This window comes from Triturus cristatus, chromosome 5_1 (genome assembly GCF_964204655.1).
Source record: "Triturus cristatus chromosome 5_1, aTriCri1.1, whole genome shotgun sequence".
NCBI lineage: Eukaryota > Metazoa > Chordata > Amphibia > Caudata > Salamandridae > Triturus > Triturus cristatus.
The window spans coordinates 966,544,544-966,560,681 of NC_140587.1; positions in this window are offsets into that span (position 1 = coordinate 966,544,544).

Consider the following 16,138-nt stretch of genomic DNA (forward strand, 5'->3'; position numbering starts at 1 on the left):
CTGTGACGAGTGCAAACACAAACACCAAGACAACAAGGTCTGATATCTAGGACAGGAACTCACACTCACTGTCATGGCAGCATGCTCCATGGGGGACAGCTACATCACCTGGGAGCCCCACTGCCAAATCACACTACACCCACCAGCAGGCCCTGTCACACACACCCCTTACACAAGCAGACACCCCAGGGACAGGCAATGGATTTACACACTGTCACAATGGACATGTAACACAACAACACCAATACATAGCCAAGGAAGCATCCAAGCAAAAAATCTACATGTCAAAGACTTGGGAGAACATATCAAACTGTCCCCCGCAACATACCCATCCACAAGTGAACATTGAGGAGAATGCTAGGCTCATACAACTACCTGGAGGAACAGTTCCAACTAGAATGTGTATGATACATGCATGTTGCATGAAACAGCATTAACATTGTCTGTCTCTCACACACAGGGCAACATGATGAATCTACCCCCAACAATGGGGGTGAAGATTCACAGTCCCTGGCCCGGGAGGAACCTGATCCCACTGGCAGCGACGCCTCTCAACATTCCGCCGATGACCCCGACCGACCTGGACCCTCTGGTGTCCAAGCCCCTGCAGAACCTGGTTCAGGCCCATCTGTGCCAACCACCACCCCCATTCCTGCCACATCCCAGGAGACACCGAGGAGCCCTGCCCGCAGTGAACAACTGCGCCAGTCTGACCAGGAGGGACAAGGAGCAGCGGGCACCCAGGAGGAGGCAGACAACACTGCCACTGCCATCCCTCAGGGGTTCCGTAGACCCGATGTGCCCACAACGGCAGGCCAGGCTCGTGTGGGCAGGGGTGGTGGGAGTGGAGGCAGGCGGAGGTGAGAACCTGACCAGCCAGCTGATGGGACTGGTATGTCACACATACACAACATCATGGAGGCATACCGGAACGACACCAGGGAGTTCAGCCAGGTAGTGGGGACCCTCACAGAGATCAAGAACCAGCAGGCCGAGCAACACGCCAGTCAACAAGAACACCAAGGACGGATGGAGGCAAGACTGGCTGAGCTCCTGGCGGTGCAAAGGGACATGAGCAATTCACTCTGTCAGATCGCTGACAACATGGGCAACCCTCCCTGTGCCACCAGGCGAAGACCACCACCAGCCACAGGGAGGGAGGAGGAGGAGGATTCATCCGACGGAGCATCCCAAGCATCGTCAAGGCCTGCATCTGAGGGTCCCTGGAGGAAGGTGGGTCATCCACGGAAAAGACCGTGAGAGGCAGCGGACCATCCACATCTCCCAGGTCACCTGGCCTGGCACCTGGCCTTCATGTGTGACAGCATCACCTCATTGACTGACATCATCTGCCACATGGACCTGCTGGTCACAGTCTGACTAATGATGCCAAACACTGTGGTCTGGACTCCGATGACTTCAAATGGCAAGGATCTCATCTCCCCCTGTGAACTTTGGATTCTATGGTCCCTGCATTGCACCTTTTTCAGTGCACAAATCACGCCCCAGAGCTATAATTAAATAATTAATACTTGAAATTTTATGTTGCAGTCATTTAGTCCACAACATACGTGTGGGGATATGTCAAAGTATGCCTGAGTGTGGAACTAACTCCAGCCATCCATACACTTGGATCTGTGTCCGGTCGAGGGCACACATGTGTTTCAATGTATCACCAAATACAGATATGGAGCCCAATACTCACCCGTGATGGCCTCAAGCTGCTGAGGGGGGGCTTGCAATACTGCTCAGACAGACCAATTTGGAAGAGTATTATGAAGGTGTACAGGTCATGGGTCATGTTGATGTGCCCGGGGAGGGAGTCCCAGGTCTGTTTAGCGATGTGGGAGAACTATCTCCTGCATGCAGTGTTTATGTGGATGTGATTAATGGTGACCAGGGCAAGGTGGCCTGCACGGAGTTGGGCCAACGGGGTGTTGGATGACAGATGTCCAAGGTTTTTTTGGGGTCTGGGGTTGTGGACTGCCTCCTGAGTGTGGTTGAGTAGTCTGAAGGTGATCCTGCAGCAGATAGTGAGCCATTCTAGTTATCTCAGGTGGACGGTGATGTGGCTGGGGCTGGGGATGTTGAAGATGAGGTGTACGGATGCACCATGGATGTGGGCAACTTCTCCTGCAGTTCTGCTGTTGTTCTACGTAGAGGCCGGTGCTGTAGTTGAGCCGGCTGGTGTCGTTGACCTGAGGGACGGTCTGTCTTGCCTTGTAGTGGATCTATCTGTGGATCATTTGCAGCATGCGGAGGGTGTTGCAGCATGAGGTACAGATGGTGGTGAGTTGCATGGTAATTGTCAGCGATGGGTCCATAATGAACACCAGCTTGCGTGCTAGGCCACTGGGTGCTGGTGCGGTGCCCAGACCAGGGGGACACAAGGAGTTGACCCAGCCGTAAGGGGACAATCCTCAGATGATGACCTCTGTCCTGTCCAAGTCCAGCCTCAGGTGGCTGATGTTCAGCCATTCGTCAATGGATCTCATGCATTCTTGAAGTTTGGATCTGGCAATGGCTGGCTCTTTGGTGAGTTTGAGTAGCAGCTGGGTGTCAATGGCATACGATATGATGATGAGGTCGTGTGCGCATGTGATGGTGGAGAGGGGGGTCATGGAGACATTGAAGATCGTCAGGCTGAGAGAAGAGCCCTGGGGCATGTGCCACATGACCCCAGTGTACTACATGCTGCAGGGTGGAGGCAGACTCCCTGAGCCTTGCCGGTAAGCTACTTTCTGATTGAATCCTGGGCCCTCCTCTGAATAACAGTGTTGGAGATGTGTGAGCTGACAGTGTGGTAGCACATGGTGTACAATGCCGTTGAGAGGTCAAGGGGGTGGGCTCACCATTGTTGAGTAGGGCAAAGTTGTCGTTGGTGGTGGCAAAGATGACGGTTGCAGTGGTGTGATTACTGTGGAAGATGGTCTGGTGCTGTTTGCCTGGAGATGGTTGCGTGGAGGAAATATGTCAGTTGCTTGTTGAGTGTCTTCTGGATGACATTTGCTTGGTAGCGAAGCAGGGTGATGTACCAGGAGATCCTGCGGTACTGCTGTCCGTTGTTTAAGAAGGGCCTGGGTCTCTGCATGCCTCCAGCACCTATGGAATGTGGCTAACTCAAAGGAGACATTCAGGACGCGCTGGACGTGGGCTTCAAGGATGGAGAATAATGTGGTTGAGATGTTGTGTGGGAAGGGGCCTGATGGAGAGCCAGAGTGGATGGTGCACATGAGCCAGGTGGTGTACTTGCTGCTGACGGGAGTCCAGAACCTGAGGGGGGTTTGTCCTGCGGATAATAGTGCTGTCTGCCTCTGTGTGCCAGGGCTGTTGTGTATGGCCATGAGCTAGCAGTGGTACAAAGTTGCAAGGGATGTGATCTGCCTTGTAAGGGTGGGGTGTCTTGGATGGAGAGCTGCTGTCAGTTCACTCACAATACTGATGAACTCCTTGATGTTGTGTGTTTTGGTGTCTCAGCACTATCTGAAGGATCACCACTTGTCCTTGCTGATGATATGGTGATGGCTGTGTGTGGTCTTTTCCAGGCCTGTAAGGTAAATGATGACTCTTTGTGTTGCAAGGTGTGCACAAGAGTCTGGCTAGGTCTGTAGGAGTCCAGTAGGTCTGCCTTGTCCCAGGTGCCTTAACTATTGTTGTGCTTCACAGGAAAGTCCGTCAATGTGGCAAGATTGTTGGATCAGTTGCTGATCCAGTGTGTGAGGTTTCAGGGTGTTGCGTTGGTGTTGTTTTGAGTGTCCCACACAGCTTGTCTGTGGTGACTTACATCAAGCATCTTTGGGGGATCGTTAGCAGTGTGTGGGGCAGTGTGTTGCTTGTCGGAGACGTCGATTAAAATGTTGATGGACCAATTATGGATGGTGGTGTGGTTCTCCTCCAGCAAGAAGTTACTGGCCCCCAGCCACATGTAGCCTGCGAAGGGGAGGGCGTGCGTGCAGATGTACGTGTTGATGGCTTAGTGCAATTGTGGATGTAGGTCTGGATATCTGTAGATGAGTGTTACTCTGAGGGTTGCCAGGGAGTTGGTGCAAACCCTGATTTGTGACTCTGAGGGTGTACTTGTGAATCAATTGCAATTCATCCTCCAGGATTGTTGGTGCCGTCCCTGCGGGTTATCTTGTATCCGTCCGAGATGGCAATGAAGAAGTCGTGCGCTGAGGATGCTTATGTCCAGGTTACTGTCATGAAGGTGATGTGTGGCCCTGTTGTGTTGAGGAGGTAACAGAGTCCAATGGCGTGCTGGTGGACGGAGCGGGTGTGGAGTAGGAGGCACATTACCTGGTTGTTCTGACAGGGTCTGGTAGGCTGGGCAACGCTGTGTAGGCAGTTGGAGTTGCACACTCAGCATGCGAAGGTGTCGTGTGTGCGCTTAGGGGTTGCCTGTTAGCAGGCGGATGATTGTCTGGAGGACATTGCTTGAAGGTTGGCTGCAGCATGAGCCTGTTGTGTGACGTGGGTCATGCAAAGACCAGAGGCTCGGGCACTGTGCACGTTGCAGGCGCACACGTTCCTGCCTTTGGCACGGCATTGGCGCAACAGTGGCACAGACAAGCTGCTGGCTGCATTAAGAATGGGTGGAGTGGGGGAAGGAAGGAGCATTTTGGAGGCGTGTGGGTTGCAGAATCATGGCACTCAGCGGGGCAGTGTCGCAGGTGAGGCAGCAGCAGGCGGAAGGGGTGAGAAACTAGGCAAAAAGTAGCACACAAAGACAAGGAGGTCAGAAAGGCACAGTGCAACAGGTGTATGTAAAGGAAGGAGTGTCAGGTAACTCATGGGTCACTACGAGAAAATGTATGACCAATCACCAAAAATGACGTGCACAGGGTCAGGCAACAAAATGCGGAGCTGCGCACAGGAGACACACCATCAGCATGTGTTTACGTCCCGTTGTGTGGAGCAACCTGTACAAATATATACACAACCAGGGACTTCATGCACAATAGATATTATTAGCCATGAAGAACTGCATGCATGTTGCCGAAGTAGACACACACATATGCTCAATATTTGACAAGTATGCTATAGATGACGCATGCAAACTGGCTAGAGAGCTGCAGTGACAGAGATGAGGCACTTTGGATTGTGCTGAACACCTTTATTCCACAACACACACAAAGGGAAATGCATCCATGTGAACAGACTCACAGGTCAGTTGACAGAACATGTGGGACATACGCTGGACCCACCCTTCATGACACGGATGATGTCAATCCCAATGAACTGGCAGACAATTCAAGGGGATGAGCCAAACAAATCCTGCTGCACACGGAGAGGCTGCAATTCCCCATAGAGCCTGTTGTTGTGATGTCCCACACTATGTCCACCCGTACCATCCGCAATGTTTCAGAGGCAAGGTTTACACACAATGATGCCTTCATCAGACGCCACACTCCACTACAGATGACAGTCAAGAAGGGTGACTGTCATGTCATGGGAGTGATGCTACATGTTATATGCTCCATGGTGGGAAGACATGTATGCATGGTACCACAACATACACAGAAGCAGGCCCACACATTCCCAACCCGTACCACCACCAAAAAGCCTTGCTGCTATCCTTACCCAAACTGACATTTCCACATGTCCGTGAATTGAACGCTGATTCAGCACACGTTGCAATCCTCATGAGGAATAGCAGGAGGACAAAGATGACACGAGCAGACAACAGGCGCAAAAACCTGGGAATGACAGGCACACAAGAAGTCACCTAAAACATTTCTCCCCGCACACATGGACATTTACAAAACATGAACAATGTTGGACACATGTACATTTCAAAGAAAGTCTCTCCGCAAAACTGTGTGGCAGGACATCATCACTCGAGTGACACATTAGAACACACATCAAAGTCACTTTGCATTCAGTCAGCTGGACACACACATTGCAACACATGCCACTCAATGCTACAAGCTTGCACACTCATACCCAGTGACTCACCATTATGAGAAGAAGTTGCGTATGAGCTGACTCCGGACATCATCCTCCTCCTCCTCCTCATCACTAGCCTCATTGAGCAAGCCCTTGATCCTCCACAGGTGGATGTTCCTGCTCATCCTGATCCAGGATGAGTGGCACTGCCTTCTCAACTGCCATGTTGTGCAGCATGCAGCACACGAGGAAGATTCGGCAGACCTTCTCCGGGGCATAAGTGAGAGACCCGCCTGTCTTGTCCAGGCACCGGAATTGGCTCTTCAGGAGGCCAAACGTCCTCTCAATCACTTGCCTGGTCTGCCCGTGTGCATTGTTGTACCTGTGATTTGCAGCTGTTCTTGGGTTGCGGAGAGGTGTCATTAGCCATGGCATGTTGGGATATCCAGAGTCCCCTACATGGAAACATCATGTAAAAAAGTGGGTCAGGAGATGCCGTAAGAGCCAAAGATACCGCAACACACAGGACAACAGAGTATACCCACCAACAAGACATGCTCGTTCGTTGTGCAGCCGCAGCATCATTTGTGGCCCCCTGCTATGCCTCATGATGTAGGCATAGTTTGCTGATCCTGGAAAACGTGCACAGACATGGGAAATCAGCATGTTAGCAAGACACACCACAAGGGCATTTATCGAGTGGTAATGTTTTCTATTGCGATAGGCTTGTTCCTGTGCCTGTGGTGGTACCAAAGCCACATGTGTACCATCAATGGACCCAATGACATGGGGCATCCCTCCCAGGGCATAGAAATCACCCTTGACATCTGTCAACTCCTCAGGAGTAGGAAATGTGATGAATTCATCAAGGTGCTCCAACAAGGCTGCTAAAACATCACGCAGGACACGGCTGAACATTGTCTGTGACATGCCACCAACATCAGCTATGGTGAATTGAAACGTACCAGTGGCAAAAAAATTTAGGGCTGCCATCACCTTCATCTTTGGGGTCAGCGCAGTAGGATACCTGTGTCGCGGTTGGAGGTGTGGTGCCAGCCTGTCGGTCAAGTCCTCTATCAACTGTTGAGTGAATCTGTAACGTCGGATGCAGGCACGTTCCCTCATGGTGCCCAAGTCTGGCATTGGTCTTGGAACAGGCAGTGCCCTGCAAGACATTGTTTGTAAGAATGAAGATTGAGAGTCTGCCAATATCAATGTCAATGAACATAGTACATGCTACACTGCTAATACACATCAGGTAATTATGGAGTCGGGTGTGTGCAATACATACAGGACACATATGCCAGCTTGCTGGCACTCCTACAAAAAGCCAGATACACCTGTTGATTGTCAAGTCTACATGACATGCCGTCAAATGAGTTGGTGGCCAGTCTGAGTGAAGAGCCACAGATATCACCGGAGTGACACACAACCACATAGCTGCATTGGAAGGATGTCATCTCATCCACACAGCTGACTGCAAGGCACACGCACAGGTCACAAGGAATGTCAAATGTACATATCAAACACATTGGGATGAAGGGGTACTCGTGACAAGAGAAAGACACAGCCATTGAGACAACGCAGACATGTATGACTGGAAAATATGATGCCCGATGCACACAGACCCTACAGCGGTGGGAATCCACATGTGGCATGGTGTGCGTAGATGTGTCCCATGCCCATATCCACACAGACCCATGTTGGATGCACCAACAGCAGATGCAGTTGATGGAACACTGACATCAAGCTCATGGGAACACATGATACACACCTGACATAGCCACAAAGTGGCACGCAGATCGTGACATGTCAGTTGATAGAGTGTCCCTGTCCCTGGCATCAGGATACAGTTGTGGGTGGTGATGACTGTGCCATCCCACTGCTGCTGTGCATGACACAGTTGGACTACAGACACACGTGGCAAGTGTCAAGGTGATGTGTGCCACATAGTGCCCCATCACACATGACATGTGTCCACAGGTCATCACACATCAATTGTGCAACTAGATGAGATGACCTGTGCAATATCACTGGCTGCCACGCCTAGGGCCTGCACATAACAGTATGCAATGACAAGTACAGGATGGACCTCCTTGTGCGACTCGTAGCCCTCCATTCCTGGCATGTGTGCGCCTGTATTACCATTGTAAGCATGTGAAATGCATACCCGTAGGTGTCTAACGCACTGTACTACTAGTGCGTACCCGTAGGTGTGAACTAGTGCGTACCCGTATGTGTCTAACACACTGTACTACAGGTGTGTACCCGTAGGTGTGAACTAGTGCGTACCCGTAGGTGTCTAACACACTGTACTACTAGTGCATACCCGTACGTGTGAACTAGAGCGTACCCATAGGTGTCTAACGCACTGTACTAGTTGGGCCCTATTCATAGAATTAACTTAAGACAAAATCCTAAACTTACTACTTTTGGTATTCACAGAATGCACTTACTACTTTTGGTATTCACAGAATGGATTTACGACTACTAACTTTACGTCCGCACTCAGGCCGGAAATTCCGGCCCAGAGGCGGAGCTTCTGGCCCGGAGGCGGAGCTTCCGGCCCAGAGGCGGAGCTTCCGGCCCAGAGGTGGGGATTCCGGCCAGTGACGGAGATTTAGCCATGGCCAAAATCTCCACCTTTGGCCCGGAAGCCCCACCTCCGGGCCGGAAGCTCCGCCTCCGGGCCGGAATTTCCGGCCCGTGTGCGGATGTAAAGTTAGTAGTCGTAAATCCATTCTATGAATACCAAAAGTAGTAAGTGCATTCTGTGAATACCAAAAGCAGTAAGTGCATTCTGTGAATACCAAAATGGTAGTAAGTTTGGGATTTTGTCTTAAGTTAGTTCTGTGAATCGGGCCCCTAGTGCGTACCCGTATGTGTGAACTAGTGTGTACCCGTACGTGTCTAATGTACTTTACTACTAGTGCGTACCCATAGGTGTGAACTAGTGCATACTCATACGTGTCTAACGCACTGTACTACTAGTGCGTACCTGTACGTGCGAACTAGTGCATACCCATAGGTGTCTAACGCACTGTACTACTAGTGCCTACCCGTACGTGTCTAACGCACTGTACTACTAGTGCGTACCAGTACGTGTGAACTAGTGCGTACCCGTAGGTGTTTAACGCACTGTACTACTAGTGCGTACCCGTACGTGTGAAATGTACCGTACACCCGCTATCATCGCGTGTGTATGCTTCGTTTCACCATTGTACTTGTGCCGTAGGGGTACGTGTGAAACGCACCGTACACCCGCTATCATCGCGTGTGTACGCTTTGTTTCATCATTGTACTTGTGCCGTAGGAGTACATGTGAAACGCACCGTACCTGTGTGTGGATTTCAAAATTACATAGGGGACACATAAGGGACAAGTATTAGGCCCTAAATGCATGCTGGTTGTCATGGAGACAGAGTTTTCAGTTGAAAAGTGTCGATCATGTGTCCTGGAACAGTCAGTTGGCCACAAAATACAATGTTGCAAAGTGGTTGTTGACTTGACATGATGCTCAAAATTTGAATGATGCGAATGCTGTCATTGGTGTATGTTTAAAGTAATTGGTGTATGTTTAAAGGGAATGGAGTAAACGTATGATGCGAATGAGTCTGACCAATCACTATGTACTCCTCTAAATGAATGCCCCTCAGCAAGACAGATATAAGGCAGCCAGAACCCATGAGAGGGCACTTGCCTGCACAACTTTCCTGTTGACCACACTACTGCTGTCTCTGGACCATGTCAAGTACTGTGGAGAGGGCCCAGCCATTCATCCTGGAGGAGAATCAGGCCCTGCTGGATGTCCTCCTCCCACAGTACACCAAGCTGTACGGGAGACCAGGGGAGCAGGTGAGTGCTGAGTCCACTAACTTTGCCTATTCACCTGTTGTTGAGTGTCAATGTTGTGTCCAGGTGGGACAGACATGCAAAGTTGTTCAGAGTGGATCCCAGGGGGGGGACATGCTGATGTCTCTCATGCAGAGCATGATGTAGTTCCTGTGTGCACTCCTCACTTGCATTGTGCTTACTGTGACTTTCACTGCATAGTGCATGACACTTTCAGCCTGGCAAATTCTTGGTGGCTTTTTTTCCTATTGTCCTGAGGTGATTCAGTGGCCCCCCCGGTGTGACAGGTGACTGTACCCACAGATGTGTATGAGTTGAGTGGCCTTGGGGTGAGAGTGTCCAAATGATGTGTACGACCTCATGGACATTGATGTGTGTGAATGTTCCTTGTCATGTGGGTGAGTGTCTATGTGAAGTGTTGCACCACAGCTGCATGGAGGAGGCAACAGATCAACCCATCTGATGTGACAAGTAAGCCGTGCTGTGTGTCTGACTTGCAGAGCTAGCATGACACCTGTGACACCCCACTGGCAAGTAGTACAAAAGGGGGTGGTGATGGACGGAGCATCAGAACCAATCAAACACTCACACCCAGTCAACAGATCTGGGTTTGATCCATCACCGTTCCCTTGCTCACTTTGCCACTGGATGCAATCAAGCCTGGCTGAAGACGGCTGAAATGCCAGAAACCGGTCCTAGGAAGCTTGTTTCCGGTCCAGGGAAGGCATTGCTTGGCAGTTCGGGCTGGACTGTTCCCATGAGGCACAGGGTCAGACTGATTTGCATATGTCCATGTCTGAACTGGGGTGGCAGAGTGGGCTAAAGAACGGTGATGGATCAAACCCAGATCTGTTGACTGTGTGTGAGTGTTTGATTGTTTCTGATGCTCCGTCCATCACCACCCCCTTTTGTACCCCACTGGCAAGTGGCATATGTGCAGAGTGAGGGTTGTATCCGCTGTTGTCAATGACAGGCGAGTGATCTGTGCTTGGGTGTGTCTGTCTAGTATGCTGATGGTGCGTCAGTGGAGTGGGACATGTGACTGCTTGGCACGTGCTGCCCTTCAGCCTGCTGTTGCATGTGCTGCACAGTGTGTGGCATGATCAGTGAGTGTGTCGCACCCCTCATGGCAACATGTTGACTTTCAATGCCATGTAGTGCATTGGGTCTTGCACACAGGCGAATTTCTTATTGTGTATGATGTAATTCCTGTCTGCATCCTATGCCCTGTGCAACATTTCAATGATGTTCAAATGTGTGTCTCTGGGACATGAAGCAGGTGTATTGATGTTGTGTCACTTTGTCATCCTGACAGGTAACTGCCTACGAGAAGGGCGTGATCTGGAAAGACATCGTCAGGGCCGTGAGATCTGAGGGGGATCGTCGTCGCCAGCTGCCCCAGGTGCGCAAGAGGTGGCAGGACATCGGTGCTGGACCCGGCGGATCGCTCGGGTCCAGCTGGGGCTCGACAGTCCGCACCCCCATGGCAGCCGCCGATGCCTGACCCCCCACATGAAACGTGTCCTGGCGGTGGTATTCCCTGAGTTCGATAGGCAGTTACAGGAGAGACTGCAGCAAGGAGGGGGTAGGTACATGGCTGTTTGTCGTGTTATGTGTCACCAGCTTTTGGAAGTGCTCTGTAGGCTGGATACACTCCCAGAGTTAATATGTGCAGTGCATTTTCTGTTCCCCAATGTCACCTGGTGCTCTTTTTCATCCCTTCCCCTCCTTGACATGTGTCCCCTGGTGTGTGTGTAAGCACATTTGCACTTGGTCATCTAGGGTGCCAGTAAATCTAAGTGCACATTGCTTTCGGCATCATGTGGGAGGGTGGTCTGTGACTTGTGTTGGTACCTTGCCTGTGCCATGACCTGTTCACTATGTTGGGGGTCCATATTTGTTGTCACTGATGATGATTCTCAACATAGGAGAGTGAGCTTTAAAATGAACACCCTTGCAGCATGCATGACCAATGTTGTGGCCTCAGACATGATTTGCATGAGTGGGAGATATACATATTGCCATGACGGTTGAACATGGTACAGTCAGCTCATTCCAGGACCACGGAGCAGTGTGCCCACTACAGTCCCCTGAGACACCCTGGCCTCCTAATCATGTGTGTCATCCAACACTGTGCACATTCTCTGTGTGTTCAGCATAGGTCTGCCTCTGTGGCATTGTTCCATGGCCTAGTTAGCATTTTGCAAATGTGTGCTACATGTGTCCACTGGAAAGGGATACACCCTTTTGCTTGTGCATACTCACATTGGGCAGTGCCTGTGTGGCTATTCACAACAATCTGTTGATGGTTGTTTGTCACAAATATGTGTTGCCAGCCCCACTAGGTGATGTTGTGTAAATGAAGCTATTTTTCCAGCACAGTTATTGTAACCCTGAATAAGAGGTGTCAGTTCTTGATCTGTATCAATCACATTGACTCAGGCATGGGGTGGGGTGTGCAGGAGAGGCATACATGTGCAACCCTTTTTTTTCACTGCCAGGTCTGACTTGTGTGTGATACTTGGCTGTACAAAGTATCACCGTGCAGTGCCCCTGTGATGCTGGCCAGTGCTCAATTTACCTGCTTTGCAGCCTGTGTCAGTTTTTTTTAAACATGATTCCTGATCATACATTTTTAGCACCTGTGTGTGGTTCAGATGCAACGCTGTTTGGACTTTGTGTGATGACATCTGTGTGTACATTCTGGCTTGCCATGAGGGTGTCCCCACAGTACAGCTAGGCTTTTTTTCTACCCAATTGCAGGCCCATTAGCTAATGCATTGTCCTGGGTGTGGACATGTGTGCCACTCCAGATGACAGGCAGTAGGTCATATGTGTAGCCAACTGTGTAATCAGGTGACGGATGGCCATGTGACAACTGACATAATTCAAGTTGTTACTCTTACAAAATTGTACCTTGGCACTCACAGCACTTGTCAACAGTTCTTCATGTTTTAAATGTGGGAATTTGATGATTTGTGTTGAGAACACTGATGTGCCTGCATGGAAAAAGTCACCCAAGGAAGTGCACACCAAAATACATTTCCACTTTCATGGAACACACTGGCACATTTTCTAATAAGCCACTGTGAGAATTAAATGGTGTTGCTGATTCTCCATTTACATGTTCCCACAGTGCTCTTGATTTTGTGAGACTCCTTTGTTGTTGGTGATACAAACTGACGAGTCTCAAGACATCAAGACCTCCGTGGGCCCATGTATATGTACTGTCTGCAACACCATTAATTTCTAACAGTGGCATCTTAGAAAAGGTACCAGCTTGTTCAATGACAGTGTAAATGTACTTTTGTGTGCACTGCCTTGTGCGACATATTTCATGCAGGCACATGAGTGTTCTTTTCACGAAATGGCGAATTGGCACATTCAAAACATATAGATTGTGTAAAGTATTGTGAGTCCCAAGGTAGCTAAATTTTTTGGTTTTGTGTTCCAAGTTACTTACAGGTCTCTGAGTGTGGTGACACCTTGAGTATTGAGGTGGGTCAGTTTACAATGGGTGCACCACTAATGTTTCTTTCAGGTTAAACAAGAGGTGTCATGACTTCATTGTATTGTTGTGCTCACCGGTTCACAGACACTAGCTTCTCAGTGTATTTCTCAGTCAAGTTGTGGCCTTTTGTGTTCTTTTTTTCCGGGTGTCAAAGTGGCATAGTGGGTCTACCAACTGGGCAGTACAGGGCTTACATATGTGCGGAGTTATCTAGCTGTTACTCATGATGCATTGCCTGATATGCATTGTGACCAATTGTTCTTGTGCTCATGTGTCAGATATATACAGGTGACTGATGCATTTCGGTTTCTTCTCCTTGCCCACAGCATCTTCATCCGCAACTGAGGGAGACACCTGCATGGACCTGGAGGAGGGACCCAGCGGCAGTGCCACCAGTGCTGGGCAGTCAGAAGGAGCCAGTGGCATGGAGGGCGAGGGGAGTCAGTCGGAGGACCTGTCTGGACACGATACCAGTTACGATGCCGACGGGTCCGAGGCTGAACTCCCTGAGGAGGCGGAGGCTGCAACACCAACTGGCAGCATCCCCACATCTGTCCCCGCCTCCTCCATTACCATCTCCACCCTCCCAGTTGCTCCCGTCCCTTCTGTCCATGCAGAGTCCCACCATGTCTCTTTCGTCCCAGGCACCGCGCCCCCTGCCCCTGTCACCCCTGCTGCCCTCAGTGAAGAGTCTGTGGACATACTGCGGCAGTTGCAGGTTGGGCAGGCATCGGTGCTGACTGTCCTCCATGGACACACTAAACTGCTCACACAGATGGTGTCGTTCATGGAGGGCATGTCAGCAACGATGTCTGACCAACGCAGGTTTCTGCGGTCCATGGATTCTTCCCTGATGGAAGCAGTTTATCTCCTGCAGTGCTCCGTCCCCCCTACCCCGGACCCATCCACACTGCCCTCTCCCATGCCTGCCCAACGCACACCCAGACAGTCACGGGCACGCACCCCACCAGACACATCCAGCACACCCCCAAGTAAGGCACAGGGCACACCTCCTGGCACGCACACTCAGGGGGATGTAGGCACACCCACAGGGGCTGGGGGCAGACGACATACACGCAGCCACAGTCGCAGTCCACAGTCCTCACAACCCTGTTCCTCCAAAACCACTCCCCTTAGCTCCCCTGCCAAACGGTCACCTAAGGAGACCTGTATGTTTGAGCTGGGCCTTGCCCCCACTGAGCCACCGCCCCACAAGTGGGCGAGGAAGTCCCCGGGCAGGGGAGTTGAGTCCCCCACCATGTCCACCCCCTCCTCCAAGAGCGCTGCACCCCATCCCTCGGCCACCACATCGTCCTTTGGCCCTGGGGTATCTTCAGGTGCAGGGGTTAGGATGGAGGCCCTAGCAGCAGTGTGCAGTGCCGTGTTCACCTCCACCTTTATTGCTGCCCCACCCCCTGTGGTGGAGATGTCCACCCCTGCACCCACCACACCTATCCCTCCCCCTCATGTCCCTGCGGTGCCTGGTCCTGCCACAGATGATGCCCTCCCGGTCGACAAACCTTGAGGTTCCTTAGTGCAGGCAAGGTGCGGTCCCCTACGTTCACCCTTGGACTTGAGAAATGGACTGGCCATTGGCCTTTGTACATAGTATCTTTTACATTAATTTATTTTTGGTGCTGAATAAAGCCTTTTCTTTTACTTTCAACACTATTGCATTTCAGGTACTTGATGTTGGTGATGAGGCTCCGGGAGTTGGTGTTCTGGTAATGTGTTAGGGTTCTGAGAAATGTTTTTGTATAATGGTCATGAGGTGGACCATGGTATCTGTGTGCCATCATAATGTCCCTGCAAAGATTCATTGGTAGTGTGTGTTCATTTAGTTTGGAGACATTGTCCCAAGGAGTGTTCCTTCCTCTGTGACACCTGACATCTTCCCTGCAAACAGTTGCACAATTGTTGTGCTGACCTGTGTCCACATTTCCTTTGTTGATGACGGATCCCTTCAACAATGGCCATGCCTGCTCACCGATGTCTACTGCTGAATCGTCTGTGCCATCCTTGCTAGTCACTGTACTTGTGTTTTGGGTATGTAGGAATTCCTTCAGGGACAAATTGGCCCTTTTCAGCACTATGCATGTGTGTAATCACGGCCTACCACACAAATGGTACTTGTTATGCAGGGTATTTGGGCACATGACTCACAATTGTGGGCATTGTATGTGGTGGAATTGAACCCTATTCCTTCCATGAGAGACACCATCTTGGTGGCTGGACCAGCACCTGTACATTCCTTACACTCCTGGGATGTGCGTGACAGTGTATGTTCCCTTTGGCTATCTTAGTTTTGTATGCAGTTACATGACTATACAGTCTGTTGGCATAAAATCAAGGTGTGTATTGTGCTGCATCTGCCATGGGTGGATATGCATGTGTTATATGTCCTCACACCCACATGTGGTATGTCATGCAGTATGTGACAGACATCCATCGTCCTGGGAGTGGGACCCTGCTGTCAGTGATGTGTTGTAATAGCACTAAAATCATAGTCCAAAGTTAGGGATACGTCCATACCACCATGTAGGTGTGGTCATCTGCTGATGGTGTACACCCCCCCATATCTCTGACCACTGCTGGTAGTCATATGCACCCACCGATCATATGTCTGGACACTGCTAGGAGTCATATGCACCCACCCCTCATATGAGTGGACACTGCTAGGAGTCATATGCACCCACCCCTCATATGTCTGGCCACTGCTAGGAGTCATATGTACCCACCCCTCATATCTCTGTCCACTGCTGGTAGTCATATGCACCCACCCCTCATATGTCTGGACACTGCTAGGAGTCCTCTGCACCCACCCCTCATATCTCTGTCCACTGCTGGTAGTCATATGCACCCACCCCTCATATGTCTGGACACTGCTAG